The sequence below is a fragment of the Chrysemys picta genome, chromosome 20 (genome assembly GCF_011386835.1).
Source record: "Chrysemys picta bellii isolate R12L10 chromosome 20, ASM1138683v2, whole genome shotgun sequence".
Taxonomy (NCBI): Eukaryota; Metazoa; Chordata; order Testudines; family Emydidae; genus Chrysemys; species Chrysemys picta.
In genome coordinates, this window is record NC_088810.1 from 20,405,511 (window position 1) to 20,423,124 (window position 17,614).

General features: G+C 55.2%; 1 protein-coding gene across 2 annotated transcripts in view; it reads right to left on the reverse strand.

Moving 5' to 3' along the window:
- SEMA4A (semaphorin 4A) overlaps window positions 1-16,220 on the reverse strand; it is a 46,633-nt gene extending 30,413 nt beyond the window's left edge. The window contains exons 1-2 of one of the 2 annotated variants that reach the window (XM_005280703.5): window positions 16,080-16,220; window positions 2,185-2,347 (exon numbers count right to left, since the gene is read on the reverse strand). The gene's annotated coding sequence lies outside the window, so the exon portion shown is untranslated. Of the gene's footprint in view, window positions 1-2,071; window positions 2,348-16,079 lie in introns of those variants that run through there. The other variant, XM_005280704.5, reaches the window with a different exon arrangement.
- Window positions 16,221-17,614: the final 1,394 nt, after the last annotated feature.

The following is a 17,614-nucleotide window of genomic DNA, read 5'->3' on the forward strand; positions in this document are numbered from 1 at the left end:
GAGCATTGCAGGTAATTCCCAGATGCTGAAACTGTGATTCCCAGAGAAGGCAGCAGCCCCCTGGGTTCCTAGCTACCTGATCAATCTATCTCCAAACAAGCTCGTCCATTCCTCCATCTATCCATCCATCTGTGTCCCTCCATACCCCTCTATGCATCCGTGTCCCTTCATATCCCTCTATCCATCCATCCCCATCAATCCATGCCCCTCTATCCATTCATCCATCTGTATCCATCCATCCATCCATCCATCCATCCGTATCTATCCATCCATATCCCTCCATCTGTGGTCTCCTCCATCCTATCCAATGAAGATTACATTGTCTGTTTAATAAATATTAGGCCACCGACTCCAATGCAGCGCTGCTGTTTACACCCGCTAGGGATCTGGCCCCGGTGTCTCCAATGGACACCAGGTGAGGTTCTGGCCCTACGTTCCCAGCCTAGTGGGTTTTTTCCAGACTAGAGATTGACAGACGAGAAGGCAAAGCTTCTTGGGAGAGGGAGAGGGCGAAAGACAGGAGCGTGGTGTAGTGGTCTGAGCTCAGGAGAGGGACCCAGGATCCCTTGAGTTCTTTCTGCTCTTACTTCAACTCCCCGTCTGTGGTCTTGGGGCAAATCACGTCCCCTAGCCGTGCCTCAGTTTCCTCACTGACCAGCCTCCCAGCAGGGGATGCACTGGAGGGATCAGCTCAGGTACGTCAAGCGCTGAGGATTGTGTAGACAGCGCTTTAAGAGCTACTGACACCTGCAGCCCCAGAACCAAGGGCCTGGGCAGCGAAGACCTCCGTGAAAAATGGAGACGGAAGAGAGATCCGCGAAGGGCTCTGGGTCGTCACTCTGTTAGTCCCGCTAACCGACTGTCCCTCTTTAACCCTCACCCTGCACCGGGCCGAGCACCGCTCCCAGCCCAGCGTTCCCACACAGCCGTTCACCTAGCACCACATCCCCAGCTGCTGCCAAGCGCCGTCGCTCCATTGAACTGAATGCAGCAACCCTGATTTACCCCAGCTGAGGACCTGGCTCGCACTCTGAGACTCTTTCGGGGTAGTTTGCATTTGTATCATTCTCTCAGTCCTGGCGCGCCCCGGCACTGCCCTCCCTCCATTCCCATAGGCTCTAACGCGCCACTCGACACCTCTCACTAAACCCTGCGGGACAGGAACCTTGGGAAGAGATCCCCAGCCAGCGTCAATCGGTGTCGCCCCATTGGAGTCAGCGGCCCAGCTCGAGTGACTTCCATGGAGTTGGCAGCTTTATGCCAGCTGTTTTCCTCTGCATCTAGCGCATTAGCGAGCACAGCGTCGGGCTCCAGAAGAAAACCCTCAGCGCTGGCTGCTTTCTCTCTCTTGAGAACAGCCCCGCTGGGCAGGCGTTATTTCATGCCTTTGCAGTGCATTTACAACCCACAGACCGCGTTGCCAGCTGGCGTTCACCGAGGTGGCTCCACCGAAGCCAACAGAGCCGCAGCGACTGGCACCAGCTATGGATCGGGCCCGGCGGCCGATCGGGGAACGGCGCGAGCTTGGCGTGTAAAACGGGTCTGGCTCTGGATTTCCCACCCTGGCGCTGCCGGTGAACTCCCTGGAGAGGCGCGGCCAGAATGCACATCGGAGCCCGGCTTAGCAAAAGGTCCCCGGTGCCTCGTTTCGCTCCCTGATTAACAGCTAACCCGAGCCGTGCTCCTGTTGGGGACGTGCGTGTTTGACCGCCGGGCTCCTCATTGTTTCAGCAGCTGGGATTTTCCTGGAGGAAACCGGGCGCCGACGCTCTTCGCGGCATGAATTCCCCAGCTGGGAAACCCTTTGGAAAAAGCCAGCTGTGGGTTCCCCCCTTTGCCTGCTGTCTTCAGAAGCTCCCATCCACACAGCCCCCCTTCCCCCGATCGTCATCCCCCAATGCAGAACATCAGCATCTTACCTGCTCCTGATTGGCACCTGGGTACTAACAGCTTGCCCCCCATCCTCACCTGAGAGGAACCCAGATCTCTCCCTCCAACCCCCGCCCAGTCCCCTCCTAGCTCTGATTCCCTGACCGAACTCTACTGCAGCTCCCGGCGCGAGGAAACCAACCTGCTCGGAACGGGCTGCTCCCTGCGATCTAGAGGAGGAAAATCCCTTCCCAGACGCGCATCCCTCCTCAGCCTGCTGGGGACCCTCCTCGCGTTGCCATAGTTACCGCTTACCTCCCAGCGAGCCAGCTACAGCTGGTGTACGCCTGACACGCACACCCCAACCCAGGCAGCAGCCGAGCAGGAAGAAACTGCGTGCGGCTCCGATTGGGATCCAGTTGAGCTGCTGGGGTCAGTGGCAAGGCTCAGTTCCTCTCCCGCGGGCGGCATGGCCTGGCTGGAGAGAAAGACACGTATCACGAGTCAGTCCTTCCCCGTTTCACCCCCTTGTCTAGAAACCCAGCCGCCCCTCACCCAGTGGCACCCCGGCGCTTGTGGGTTTCCCCAGCTTTCACGTGCAGGCCGCAGTCCTAAGGCTTAGCGCCCGCCTGGCTTGTTTGTGATCAGGCCTCATGGCATCGCGTGTTGGCACGGATCCCCCAGGCCATGGGTGGCGGGAGGCCGCCCTGCCTGGCGCCTCACGGGCCTGATCCTGGCGTTGCATCGACATCAGTGGGGTTACTCCTGATCGACACCAGGACCAGCGCAGGGCCACCCCCACCCCGAGCCTGACCTCTCGTACTGTCACTGACGCCCAGGCTAAGCCGGTGCCAACCGCCAGCAGCTCAGCGCGGTGGGGCCCTGTTTGCCCTGCTCACCACGCAGTCACCGATCCCTGTGCACATCGCAACCGCCCTGACCCGATAGCGCTCGGCACTGGCACCCCCGTAGCGTTTTGCACGAGCCGCGAGGCCCTGTGCTGCTTTCATTTGCCCCGGTGTAAATCAGGAATAGCAAAGCCAGGGGAGCGAGCGAGCACAGGATCGGGCCCTTTACGTGTTTGTTGGGTTCGTTATTTTCTCCCTCCCCACCCCCTCCATCTTCTGCAGTTGGGGCCCCGATCTTGTCCCCGCTGACCTCAAACAGGTTGGCTTTTGGTTGCAATAGGTGCTGAGAAGGTGAAGTGCCGCGCGGAAGGTGCCCAACATACATTTTGCAGGATCAGGCTGCAGAGGGCAGGGAGTGTGATTTGATTGGGGAAGGGAGCTGAGATGGGGCCGCTGGACTGTTGGTTCAAATAAAGTCCAGCATGGCAGCGACCAGCCAGCGCGGTTATTGGCTGTATTGCCGTGCCAGGCGCTGTACAAACACAAACCAAAGAGACAGCCCCTGACGCAAGGAGCTTGCAATCCAAGCCAGGCTCTCTCTTATCCGTATTGCCAGGGTCCCACGGTGCTGCAGGCTCTACAAACACCACCCAAAACAGCTGTCCTCGCCCCAAACACCTTGCAGCGTAAGGAAGAGAGCTGAGGGGCCTCGTGTGCCAGGTGGGGGAAGTTCGCACTGCCCCTGTCCGGACTCTGCCTGCTTTGGCTAGAGAAAACTTCAGCTTTCACTCAGTTAAGGCCAGTAATGTATCCCTCAGTCCATGCAGTTAAAGGTCGTAACTCTAGCCCCCCGGATGAGTCCTGCTAACTCCACTTCCACTTGGGCAAAAGTCCCCCCCGAAAGCCTCCGTGGAGGAAGTTATTTTTCGCTTCCCCTCCTTTAGAACACAAAAGAACACCGCAAAGCTCGTGCATCGTTGCAGGCACAGACCCGCTGCCGCGCTCTGCCCCAGAGGTGGCTGCATGTCAGTGGCAGGAGGAGCAAAACCTGCACCTGCTTCGGGCCGCGGAGAGCAACGACAGGTGACAAGAAGGAAAGGCGCGCAACCGGGAGGGCGAACCACAGCAGGTGGTATTTAGACAGGCAACCTCACTTCCTGTCTAGAGCGGTTGTAGTGCCTTGCCGGGCACGAGGCTGGGTTAGACACATCCGGCCTGAGTCATTGCTGTTGTTCTTCTCAGAACAAAAGGAGAAGCTGGCAGCAGCGTTTCCCCCACTGCCATGTACCTTTTAACTCAGCCACCGGCGGACGTACAAGCACACATCCCTATTTCAGTAGCACCAATGCTGCTTTAACACGCAGGCTTCCAAGACTGCTGTAACCACTTCTTGGCCTCAGCTAGCCACGGTTCTAAGCCGTCAGTGCACAAGGACGGTCCAGTGGAAGCCCTCGGTTCAATTCCCTGGCTGCCACAGACTCGCTGGGCAAGTCACTTACACCCTGATCCTCAAAGGTATGTAGGCTCCTAACTCCCATTGGGAATTAGGTGCCTTAATACCTTAGGGGCATTCAGCCTCTCTGTGCCTCAGTTCCCCATTTGCAAAATGGAGCTAACAGCACCTCACAATAAAAGGTGAGGTGCTCAGATTAGATCCGGCAATAACAGGGCCGTAAAAATACCATGGATGGATAGCTTAGGAACCCAGTGGGTAAGGAAGTATATGGCTTGGTCTTCAGTGTCCGGGCCCTTTACATTTCAGAGAGGCAGCCACCCCGGGTTCCATTTGGAGCAGCCCCTCCTGGAGCAGCCCACGCGCACCGTGCTCTTCCTCCCATGGGGACTGTGGTTTTTTGTCCTTTCTCCGTTTCATTCAAAGTAAAAAGCAGACTGAACGTACCCTGTCTGCCCTGACGGCGTGTGTGGAAATGCACAACGGTCTAGATAGCGCCCTTCAGCCTGAGGGATCCCATAGCACTCTGTGGGCCATATAGCATCGTATCTTGTGGATCAGGATAACCAATTTAGGATCAGATGACCATAACATGATGGGTCTTTGGATCCAGGGTATTGGGGGGCGCAGCTCTGCTAAACAGAGGATAAATACGCTGTGCAGTTGCATGTGTCTCACAGACTAAGACTGCGAGGGCAGAGCAGGGACCATCTTTTTGTTTGGTGTTTGTACAGCGCCTGGCACAGTGCGGTCCTGCTCCATGACTGGGGCGCCTAGGTGCTACCGCAATACAAGTAATCAATGATGATAATAATAACAACAGTCTCTGTCATTGAAAGGCAGCCACCTCTGGGTTGGAACGTGGCAGCGGTCTGAACAGCGCACAGTAACACCGCCCAAAATTTTTTTAGAAAGTGTCAGAGAATAACAGAGTTCTCACTTTTTGTTTGGGTACAGCAAGTCAGATACTTTATTTTCTCTAACAATTGCGTAGAGGGAGAGAGCTAAACAGGTCTCTCTACAGGTAAACAATTACAGCAAACCTTTATACCTTTCATTACAGACAATAATAAGCAACAGCTGCATTTTGTTTATACCTAGGCCATCGTGATATCTTATTTTTCTCACTTGTTTTGACTCTAGTCTACATACAATATTTTCTACACATTATCTACACAAGGTCGCAACAACTTCTCACGCAGTTCTTTCTCACTCGCCTCACATAATCCTCGCTTCTACAAATCTCGTGTTATTAGGGTTACAGTTAGCCTGACTCTTGCTAACGAACTGTCATGCATTGCATCCCCTTCCTGTCAGTTCTTTCTCTGCTTCCACAAAAGGAAATGAAAAACAATCTAGGAATTTAGGAGTGTGGCAAGGATTTCACAAGCTGGTCAGGCGGCCCCGGGGAATCTTTTATAACCACAAATGGTCTGGACTTTTGCTCTTCATCACTGAAAACAGTGCCTGGAAGCTGGGGGTATGATTCACCACTGACTCAGAGGGAAGCATGTGCCACCTACTGAATCATCCTCCAGCACCAACCTGCTTCTGAGAGATCCTCCATGCAAAGTGAACCAGCCTAGTTCTTGTGGCCTGACCCGTCAAAACACTTTTTAACAGAGAGAGACTCCTTTCTACTCCAAAACTTGCATAGTCTGCAGTTATTTGCACTCACACTCAGAACCTCAGGCTTATTCATACGAAGGCCCATCCTGCCAAGCCCAAGCGTTAAAAAAAAATCATAAGCCAGGTTTCCAAAAACCCATGGGATTGGCTTTAAAAATACCCATGAGATTTTATACCTCTGGAGTTCTTTTTATGTGTTGTCCGGCTTTTGCACGGGTCACGTTTTCAAGCTTTCCTCTGCAACCACGAGAGCTAGGAACTTACTTTTCTGACTAAATGCATACCTGGAGTCTGCTGGATTCACGCAACTCCAGGAACTGGGGTCTGCAGCAAGACACCAAATATCGCGAGAGTCCCGGTGAAATCCTGGGAGCTGGCAATGCCGGCGGTGGGGGGGAGGGCGAGGGAGGGGTGTCCCTTCACACCACTCCAGCAGTGCAAAGGAGCTGTGGTGTGAACCAGAACTGGGCCCAAGATGCTTCCAGGAGAATATTCCCAAGAGCCATGCAGCCCCGTTCCCCTCTCCCTCCCATCAGAGCCAGCCTGGCTCTCCACTGCCCGGCACCTTGTACTTTTGTTCATACCAGTGCAACGCGAGCGAAACACACCAGCCCTCTGATCCGGCAGCGTTTCACACTCGCTCCGCATCCGTGCAAGCGGCAGCGTCATGGAGAATCAGGCCCTGCTGGCGCTAGTGACAGGCTCCCCTGCGGGAAACTTGGCCGACACGCCTGTGGCTTCCCCCTTCATTTAATGACAGCAAAGTGAGGAAGAATGCAGCAGCCACCGGAAAGAGCCTTCTCCCACACAGCAGGTTAGCGGCGGGGAGATGCGAGCCACCAGCCCGTCCGGGCCAGCCACGCACGCAGGATCACGGGGGGTGGCCACAGGCAGGAAACTGACGAAGCAGCGTGGAGATCAGAGCCGAGTGGATTGGCCCGGTGCGAACGCCCACTGCCTTCCCGTGGATTTCAACGGGGCCCTTAGGGCTGACGTCCCAAAGGAACGGACCGTGGTGTCAAAGGGGTGATGGGACACAGAACCTCATCAGAACACAGACGCCACCAGAAAGGATCAGTCCCAAAGCCCCACCTAGCCCGGGATCCTCCCTCTGACAGTGGCTAGCACCAGTTGTTACAGGGAAGGTGTAAAACTAAGGTTACCCCCTAGCTGGTATTTGACCGGCCTGGCTGGTTTTTTTTTTACAGATTTGCCAGTTGCCAGAAAAATAATGTAATCTGGCTTTTTTTTTTTTAACGTGAGTCTAAAAGTTTGCGTGATTATCACAACACACAGGGATAGCTAACACATGTCCTGCTAAAGATGGGGCAGCGTTCCCACTTGCCCAGTTTAAGCGATAACAGATCAAAACTGGGGAAAATCCGGCAGCTGTCTGCCCGCCACCACGCAAGAGCCCCACGCGTGTGAGACAGTCACGTGGGAGTGACAGGACAGCGATGTATTATCCGTATGGGTTCTCTCTCAAGGCACTGTAAGTGGCTGTTGAAGGGGAGGCTGTGGAGTTACTTGGGGGTTGGGTTGTGGAGGGCTGGCCTTGTGCAGGGGATGGGTGCTGGGTGTTTTTTGCATTTCAAAAGTGCTAACTCTATGTAAAACCCTGCAGTAGCAGAGGCTGGATAATTCGCCCTCTCCCCCGGCACCCATAGCTCTCACCCTCGTCTCTATCAGAGCTCAGCTCAAGGCCCAAAGCAGGAGGTTTAACATCCCTTCTAAATTCTGCCATTCATTCTGACCATCTCCTTTAGGTGGCGAGTTCAAATCCAGCCCGGGGTGGGGGCGACAGCTTGTGCACAGTGAGTTTGCTTGTTCTCAGCCTTCGATGGAGGGTCCGTGTCATCACGACTGGCCCCTTGTTGGCAGACAGCAGAGAGGCCAGGGATGGCCTGGGCCATGGAGCCTGACCTCCCCCGCTTGCTCCTAGGAGGTAAGAAGGAGCGAAGCGCCCCAGGCTGCTAGCGAGCCGAGCCGGCCAGCAGTGCAGCCATGGAGCAGTGGCTGACCCCTCGCTGCAGGTCCCGACACGCTCCTGCTTTGTATCCTTTGTACCTTGGGTGCACACTCTGACTACAGCCCAGGGTGGGAAGGGACCCTGAAACCGGCCTTTGCACAGAGCTCATTTCGTCTTTCTAGTCAGCGTGTTGGAATTGCATCTACAGCACTGCCAGGGCCATGGCTGCTCAATGCACGGTGCACAAGTGGGCTTGCACAGCTGCTACTCAGTGCACCACTGCTTTGTGCACGGCTGCTCTTTGCACGGTGCACGAGTGGGTTTGCACAGTTGCTACTCATTGCATGACTGCTTTATGCCCGCTGCGTGTTGTAAGGGGCACAGAGGCTACTCCGTGCAGCCGCACCTTGTGCATGGTTGCATGAGGCACAAGCGGCTACGACAAGCGTCACTGCTTTATGCACGCTGCACGTGGCAGCATTTGCACAACAGCTACATGATGCACCAGTATTTGCACAGGGCTGCTTGCTGTATGGCTTGCTCTCTGCACAGCACAGCAGCCTCTACATTGTTGAGGCTTTTTCACTGTCCTTCCTCCAGGCCGGGGGCGCTGCATCAGACCTGACAAGCAGCAACACTCTCCGGCCACAAGGAGGTCCTTGTGCAAATGTCTCCTGTGACGAGAAACCACATGCTGGGGGAGCATCTATGCAGATGAGGGCAGAACAGATTTGCATGCCGGGGGAATGGGGGGGGGGGGCTCTAAAACTGGGACTGGGCATTGCATGTGGCATCCATTCCTACTCCACTCTTGGGTCCCTGATCTAGAAGGAGACGGGTGAAATCCCTCCCCCCCCCCGGACCCTCCACAGCTGTGATCATTACCATAGTTGCATTTCTAGCTTAGCTCTTGTCAGCCCTGGCTCTCAGAGCACTTCATGAAAGTGAGTGATTATCGCTGTCCCCTCTTTTACAGATGGGAAACTGAGGCACAGCGAGGCGACGTGACGGCAGGTCAGTGGCAGAGCCGGGAATGGAACCCGGGTCTGCAGAGTGCCAGGTCCGCACCCTACCCTTTAGGCAACCCTGCCCCCTGCGAGACTGTGGCTCCCAGGCTGCGTGGGATCGAGACCCGGCTGCTGAAGGGGCCTGAAAGTTCTTCCCTTCCTCAAGTTGCCTTCGCTGGCAGCTGTGGCCGGGGGGAGGAAACCAAGGATACTTGGCTGCTGCCCAAGAACAGAGGCCGAGTACAAGGGGCCTCCTGCCCGAGCTTCAGAGAGGGGCGGGAGGCTGGAGAACGTCCCAGCTGCCCGCAGAAAGAACTCCAGCCGGAGCTGGACGGTCCCCAGGGGCTGCAGGTCCAACAGAGGCGGGGCTGGCACTGAAAGGCAATGCAACGCCTCCTGCACCGAGAGGCGGCACAGCGGCCCCGATTCCCCATCGGCCGGCGGCTCGCGCAGGCGCACCTGCCCGCGGGTGTCAAATTCCCACCTTGCGGCGTCGGTAGCGTTTCACGTGCAAATGATCGTGCGAGGCTCCGGGCAGCAGAGAACTGGGCGGTTTTGCTCCGGGGCCACCCACAATGCTAAGCGCAAGCTCAGGGGGAAAGAGACCCACAGCATTTGAAAGAGGTGGGGCAGGCTGGATGTCCTGCCAGGGGGCTAGCCACCTTGCACGAACCCCCTGAGCTCCAGCTGCTGCCGTCACGTGTCCTGCTCCCAGGGGAGCCCCGGCTGTGAAATGGGCCCTATTGAAAGCCCTTTATTCTGCATAGATTTGTCCGTCCCGAGCCTCCACTCACCATGGAGCCCACTGCACTTTACAAATCTTAACTGAGCCCTGTGGCACCCCTGTGACTTAGCCCCATTCCACAGATAGGGAAACTGAGGCACGGGGCGGGGATGTTCCTTGCCAAGGTCACACAGAGCCAGAGCTAGCACGCATGAATCCAGCCCGATTGCCACTCTCCTGCTCCAACCCGCAGTTACAGAACGGGGGAGAGAACCCAGGAGTCCTGCCCCTGCCCCCCCAACACCAAATCCCTCACTCTAACTACTAGACCACACTGTCTCCTGAAGGCTTGAATTGAACCCAGGAGTCCTGGCTCCCACTCCCCGCTGCTCTAACCACAAGAAACCCCCTCCCATCCCATCCCAGAGCTCAGAATAGAACCCAGGAGTCCCAGCTCCCAGGCCCCTGCTGTGTTCTGTGGGAATTAGAGGTTTGCTCCTCCTCCCGCCAGGGCTGATTTCACACAGTGAGGGTCATTTTAAAGGCTGGAAGAGTCAGAAAGGCTGGTTCCCACGGTGCTGTGGGGTTTAACCAACCTTGATCTCATGCCCTAAGGAGCTTGTGCCTCATGCCTGCCCGCTCCGTGATCGGCCTTGTTTGCAAAGCTTCTAAAGCCACCCGTGGCCACCAACCAGCAGGGAGAACTCATACCTGAGCCGAAGCCCACTGAAGCGAAGGCACTGACCCCCAGTGCCCTGCCTCAACCACTGAATGCAGTCCCCGCCCAGGGCTGGGGATAGAACCCAGGAGTCCTGACTCCCGGCCCCTGCTCCAGCCACTAGACCCCACTCTGTCCAGTAGTCGTGAATGGAACCCTGGAGTCCTGACTCCCATGATCCGACCGCTACCAAACAAACTCTACACAGAGCAGGGACGAGACCCCAGGAATCCTGACTCCCAGTCCCCCGGTAGATCTCACCACTCAGCCTTTCTCCTGCAGCTTTTCTCTGCCCGGAGGGAGCTCATTCCCACGCTGGGCAGTCAGCGAAAGGAACCGGCGGTGGAGAACAACCTCCTCTCTCAGCCCCTTACCCAGCCATGTCCTTTGCTGATCTGCTTAGAGAAGCTGAAACCCAATGCGCGTAAAACTCAGCAGCTGCAGCTCACGTAGGAGTGGATTCACAGTGAATTCAAGTCAGAATGTTGGGCTCTGGGGCTGCATTTCACGCATGCCTGGGTTCATGACCGGCCCCGTCGGTGGAGGGAGCAGCAGGCCTGCAAGTGCAGATCCGGCTCCGGATCCCAGCTCCAGGGTGGATTGCGGGCAGCTGGGACGTTCTCCAGACTCCCATGGAGTCAGGTCCCGCTTGAAGGGGGCCTGTGACCGCTGAGGGGCTGCCAGGCCAGTTGATCAGCCAGCGGGCGTGGGAGCTTTCGTGCAGGGCAGGGAAATGTGAAGTGAGGCAGCTGCCCTGCAGTTAACTTGCCGAGCAATGGAGTGTGCTGCTGGAGTGACCCCAAGTCCTGACCCCTTTCGGAGCAATGCGAGGGCAACGCGAGCCTCAGTGAGCCGCTTTGTAATGCTGCGGGGGTGAGGAAAGGGCTACTTGTGTAAGTTGCTTAAGGCGCAATCAGGAGTATTTGCAAAGTCCAACCGGCTGCAGGACTCCTGAGTTCTGTTCTTAACTCTGGGGAACATGAGGCCGTGACTAGTCGTTAGAGCCGGGGCGTGGCGGGCACTGGGTGTCAGGACTGGGAGTCCTGGGGTCTCATCTCACTTCCGGAAGGCAGGATTGGCTAGTGGTTAGAATGAGGCAGGGACGGGGACTCGGTTTGATATTGCAACAAATCTGTAGACACCTCAGGCAAGTTGTAGAGGTTACCAGGCCAGTCACTGTGGCTTTTATAGCAGCAGCAGCTAGTCTAAAACTCAAATCCTCCAGCTCCAAAACCCAGGCTTTTTGCACGTGAGCTAAAGGAGAATCCTCACTAGCTAGTAGCAGTATAAGGCTTATGACACACAGTCAAACAGTTCTGATTCCACCCAGCAGAAGGCAGGCAGGGTCTCTCTCTCTTCCACACATAGCTGGCTCACTATACAACATGTCAATTGAACGATTCTGGCAAACATGGGGCGGGGGAAAGAAATGGCTGGTTACCGGTTCTCCCCCAACTCAGATGCCTGGGACTTAAAACTCACGGCAGCTTCAGACTCTGGCGCTGTTAGTTTGTGGTCAGGGGCCACGGCTGAACAGTAAATACCCGGCGGGACTGAAGTCGGCTAATCTGCTTTATTTAGACCCACTTGTAATTTCCAAGCACCCCTGTCGCCCCGTACGCACTGGCATATTTGAGATAAAGCCCTGGAATCTTTCCTCTGGCACTTGTCAGGGTGCTTGCACAAGACGTAGCTTGGGCCAAGCCTTGCCCTGCTGAAGTTAACGGGAGGGCGGGGGGGGGGGGAAATCCCATTGACTTCAGCGGAAGCAGGCGAGCAGAGCTCAGCGTATCATATCTTATCAGTCCCTCTCAAAGGCGGCTGAAATTCCTGCTGCCCACGGCTCCCATGCACAACCCTCCTCCTAACTGTTGTTCTGCGAGCAAATCGGGGAAGATGGGATACTGTCAATCCTACGTTTCAGTCTTCTTTAATAAGCAAGCACAAGTGGGGGAGGGGAACAGAGTCATAATCCCCTGGCCCCAAGTGGGGGAGGGGGGGCTAAATGGACCTCCTGAGGTCCCTTCCAACCCTGATATTCTATGATTCTATGATCAGCAGTGGGGATCGAACCTGGGACTCCTGGTTCTAAAAGGAGGAGCTGTTATTGTCTGTATGAAAAGACCCCCACCGTTAGCCACAGCGGCAGAAAACTCACCAAGCCATATGAGAGGCTCAGCCCCTACCCTAAGGGGACAGAGTGCCAGCCTGGGTGGGTTACAATGGCAAAACACAGCGGCCAACGCGTGCCTGAAGCTAGGGCCCTCCAGAAAGGGGTCTGCTCTGCACTGACAGGAGAGAACAAGAGCCGTTCTCAGCAGACACTCTGAGCTTTGGCCAATCTGGCTCATTCCTTTAGTGCCTCAAGAGGGATTTAGACCTGTCTGAGGGAACCCAGACTCTAGGGTGACCAGACAGCAAGTGTGAAAAATCGGGACAGGGGCTGGGGGGGTAATAGGAGCCTATATACGAAAAAGACCCCAAAATCGGGACTGTCCCTATAAAATCGGGACATCTGGTCACCCTAGCAGACTCTGGCCAGTAGGAATGGGAGCGTTTCGGAGGAAACACGCTGGTGAGTTTAAGTGCCTAGGAGATTAAGGGAATTAGTTATCCAGCTCCCAGCATTCAGCACTTCACTGCCGTGGGCCTGCTCTCAACATCAACGTTTTGGCAGCTGTGCTCGTGTGACAAAAATCACTCCCCTGACGGACCCAGCCATGCCAGCAAAAGCCCTAGTGTAGGTGCAAAAATGTCCCTTTGCCGGGACCGCTTGTCCCATCTGGGGAACTGATAGAAGCTCTCCCAGCAAAAGAACTCCCCTGCTGGCATAAGTTGCGTCTCCACTAGGAGCTATACTTACAGTACAACTGCAAACCCGACGCTGTAATGTCGGCAAGATTTTAGACTCCCTTGAAAATCACAGCCCCCAACATTCACGTGGGGGGGGCTGGAGTCCAGGGCCGGTGGAAGGAAGTTTTGCGCCCTAGGCGAAACTTCCACCTTGCGCACCCCCTCCCCAGACCTGCAGCAGCTCCACGCCGCCCTGAGGCACCCCTCCCCCTGCGGCAGCTCCCCCCGCAAGGGAGCCGTGCGGCAGCTCCCCACCCCCGCTCACCTCTGCTCCGCCTCCTCCCCGAGCACGCCGCCCCCCCTCTAATTCTCCTCCCCTCCCAGGCTTGCGGCGCCAAACAGCTGATTGGCGCCGCAAGCCTGGGAGGTGGGAGAAGTGGAGCGGCGACCGCGCGCTCGAGGAGGGGGCGTAGGAACGCTGTAAAAAAAAAATTGGGGGCACTGCTTTTTGGCGCCCCCAAATCTTGGTGCCCTAGGCAACCGCCTAGTTTGCCTAAACCGTAGCACTGGCCCTGCTGGAGTCCCAAACTGCTACATGGATGTGTTGGGGAAGGAGAATCAGGAAATGAAATCGATCAGCCTAGTGAAACTGACCGGACTAGATGGCTGGCGGGAAATTACTAAAAATACACCAACAGCCTTCAATCGTGACGTCAATAAGGTTTAAACTCAGCTTTCGGGGTTAGTCGTCCCAGATGTTGTGAGTAGTACAGGGTGAAGAATTCTTTTCAAATATACACGCGTATCCTCACCTGGCCCTCAACACCGCACAGCGGACATAGAAACCCCAGTTGGGGAACTAAGGGACAAGCTAGATACAGGCCCAGAGCCTCAAAAGGTATTGAGGCACCCGACTCCCACTGAAATCAGGGTCACCCAGGGAATCTGTGGCAGAGCGAGGAATGGAACCCCAGGTGTCCTAAGTCCCCGTGCAACACTCTAGCCACTAGACCAGCCTTTATTGTTATTTTAAAGTGCTGGGGGCAAATCCTGACCCCACTGAAGCCAAAACTCTCATTGATTTTAATGGAACCAGGATTTCTCCCCGGTTGGGTCCCGTTTTTTGACTGCCATTCTCATAGCCAGGGAGAGCTCCTGGGGCAACCCAATGTGCAGGCAGGTTTAAGTGCTGTGAAGATCTTCCCTGGCTGCCATCGGAATTAAAGGACTCGTTTTGGGGTTCCGGCAAGAGAAGGCAAAGCCTGAGCAGGGCTCTGTCCTGCTGCCTGGATGATGATGATATCACGTCATCTCCGTACTTCCCGGGCCCCCATTCACTATCTGTGTCAGCACCCCTCAGGCATTGATGGATTTCTCCTCCCAGCACTCAGTATCGTCAGAACTGTCACCCCCATTGCAGGGAGAGGAAACAAGGCCTGAAGCGGTGACTTGTCTAGGGACACACAAGGGGTCGGTAGCAGAGGTAGGGGCTCCTGGGTCACACTACGCTGCCTTAGCCCAAGCATCCTTCTTCCCTCTGGTGATCTCGCAGCCTTTTTACAAGGGAGGGTAAAGATTCCTATCGTCACTGGGTCACCTCGGGCAAGTCGCCGCCTGTCTCTGTGCCTCAGTTTCCCCATCTGCCAAACAGGGAGAACGCTACTGACCCCGCCCACATCAGGCGGTAGGGAGGATGAGCAGCTCCGTGAACGCCAAGTGCTATTTGTTTCAACTCCGGCACAGAGAACTGAAGAGAACATGGCTGAGGACACTGAGGAAATCAGTGGCAGGGTGTGTAACAAAATCCCAAGCAGCCCGACATCTGATCTTCTCCTCTGTGCACTGGGACATCCACGGAGCTACCCATGAAAGAGAAGTCCCTTTTCCCCACTCTCTCCTTAGTCATTCATGCAACATCTGTACATCTGACTGCAAAAAGTCCTGGAGTGTGACCGCCAACGGCTCCCCCAGGCCTCATGCTTTGGAAAGCTGCAGGGAATGTTGTTTGTAACTTACGCTGCCGTGGCCGTGGTGCAGGCCCCGCTTTCCTCCGGCGCCCTCTCTGCATGACGGCTCCCGCAGCTCACGGTCCACCAGGGTAGCCCCAGTACCCGTTTGCACAGCAGCTCCCCGGCACGGTGCCCAGCCAAGCAGATTCCTACCGGGTTTTAAGGCTGCCTTTTGCCCGGCTCTCCCCCATTCCACCCCAGCCTCGTTCGCGCTGGAGCATTAGTGCCGCTGCATTAGCTGGCGAGCGGCTGCCAGCAGAGCACCGCCTGGTACTTCAAACCCGTGCTGCTAAAAGAACCAAACACTTTCGCAACTTCCCAGCGCAAGAAACACTCAAGGGCTTAGACTTTCTGCTGTAAGCCAGTCCAGCCTCAAGCGATCCGGCCCCCGACTTCAAAATCCCGGCCAGGATTGACGGAGCATCTGACGGGGGCCCCGGAGCGAGACCACTAGACACCTCTGGACTCAACTCACCTCTTTGGACCTGCTGCATACAACCCCCCCGCCCCGCCCGAACAAGGATCTGTTGCTCTGTCGTCCAGCACCTTGCACCGTCCTGTGCACTGGTACGAAGTAGGTCTACCCTGCTACTTAATCCCACGTTCACCGCATACACACCCAGCGAATACTCTTGCTGGAGGACTGCAATGGGATGCTACTTTTATTCTTAGAATCCAGAACAATAACACACCGTAAACAAACAGAGAGAGAGAAACAAAGCCGGCTGCTCCCTGAGGTCGAGAGGCCCAACGCCCCCAACTTGTTCTAGGCTGGTTCCTTCCAGCCTTACTGCTCCTAGATCCCACATGTCACTTCAGAGCCCCCTGGCATAGGGGTGGGGGACCCTTGCATAGGGGGTGTCATGGATCCACAAGGCATGCTAGACCTCTGACCTTTGTACAGTCTCTGGCAATTTATCCCTTCAGTGCTAGGTCCTAGGCCTCCAGTTTTTGCAAGGGGCCCCCCACCCGACTCCTCCAAGACTGGGTCTCTGGCTTTAGCATTCCTGTTTCTCACGGTGGCTCCGAAAAACGCATGAACCGCCAGCTGGAAACTTACCTCTCCTGGGAGTCATACAAGCAGCCGATGTTCTGCAGCGCAGCCTTTGCAGAACAATCCAGAACCGGAATACAGCGTGGAGGGTCCCTTAGGATAGATTGGAAAAGCAAAGAAAGCCCATTCCTTCCTTGGAGGTTTTTAAGGCCCGGCTTGACAAAGCCCTGGCTGGGATGATTTAGTTGGGAATTGGTCCTGCTTTGAGCAGAGGGTTGGACTAGATGACCTCTTGAGGTCCCTTCCAACCCTGATATTCTATGATTCTATGATTCATGCTGGCAGCCGGTTTCCACCGGGGTCGGACCCTACTTAACCCAGGCAGCTCGCCCTCCAAGCTTTGTTTCATGCTGCAGTCACGCAACAGAACAAAATGTTTCTTTCTTCTCGTCGTCGTTTTGAAACACCCTTTTGCATCCAAGTTTCCCGGAATTGCCTTAACCGTGTCCCAAAACGTTTTAAAATCCAAACAGAACGTTTCAATTCAGTTGAAATGAAATGTTTCAGTCGACCCCCGCCCCCCCCTGGAATTTGTTTGCCAATATTTCGATTCGCTCGTCGTTTTGAAATTTTGCATTTCGCGCCCAATCCAAAATGCTGCCTCGTCTGACATTTTAAATGGCTAACAAACCGAAAAGGCCGGTATTGGCCCAGGTCTGTGTGGAACATGGGATTTGTTTGTAATCTTGGGAGTTTGTTCAAGTTACCGTAAGATCATTTTCTATAATGTACCAGCTAGGAATTCGCTCCTTCTGCCGGCCGTGCAGTTTAAGCTCATGGTACCAAGGCAGAGATGAAAAAAAACCCAGTACTAGTAAAAATTAGTCAAGTCCTTTACTCAGATGAAGCTGTAAATGAAGTCCAGGGGCATTTCTCTGGCTGAAAATTAGACGGAAACGTAGGAATCCATCCCAGGCTAGTGGCCACAATCTCTTGTGGTCCCTCCTAACCCTATGATTCTAGGATCCCAGTAATCATTGCGTCAGAGGAAAGTGCAAGAACTCCCCCTACTGGACAAAAACAAGGAGGAGTCCGGTGGCACCTTAAATACATACCAGATGTATTTGGGCATAAGCTTTCGTGGGTAAAAAACCCGCTTCTTCAGGTAACACGGCTACCCCTCTGAAACTTGACACCCTACTGGACAGTTATGGGATAATCTGCCCACAGAGAAAATTTCTTCTTACCCTTAACCCTAACCCTAGGTGCCTGAATACCTCCAAGGAGCTGGGCCTGTGAAATCGGCTCATGGTCCAGAAGAGAAGGGTTCATAGTCTAACCATGATTTCAGTAGGACTTGACATGAGTAATTAGGTGCCTACATACTATGATGCTGAACACTTTACCAAATTTCACAGAGAGATTAACTAAAAAAATCTCAAGATTTCCCCCCAAAACGTTTTAAAAAAAAACCCCAATGAATCAGGCTAGACCTCAAACCTGGGACGCCGCTTGTGTAGGGAAAGCCCCTGGCGGGCCGGGCTGGTTTGTTTACCTGCCCCGTCCGCAGGTCCAGCCGATCGCGCTCCCACTGGCCGCGG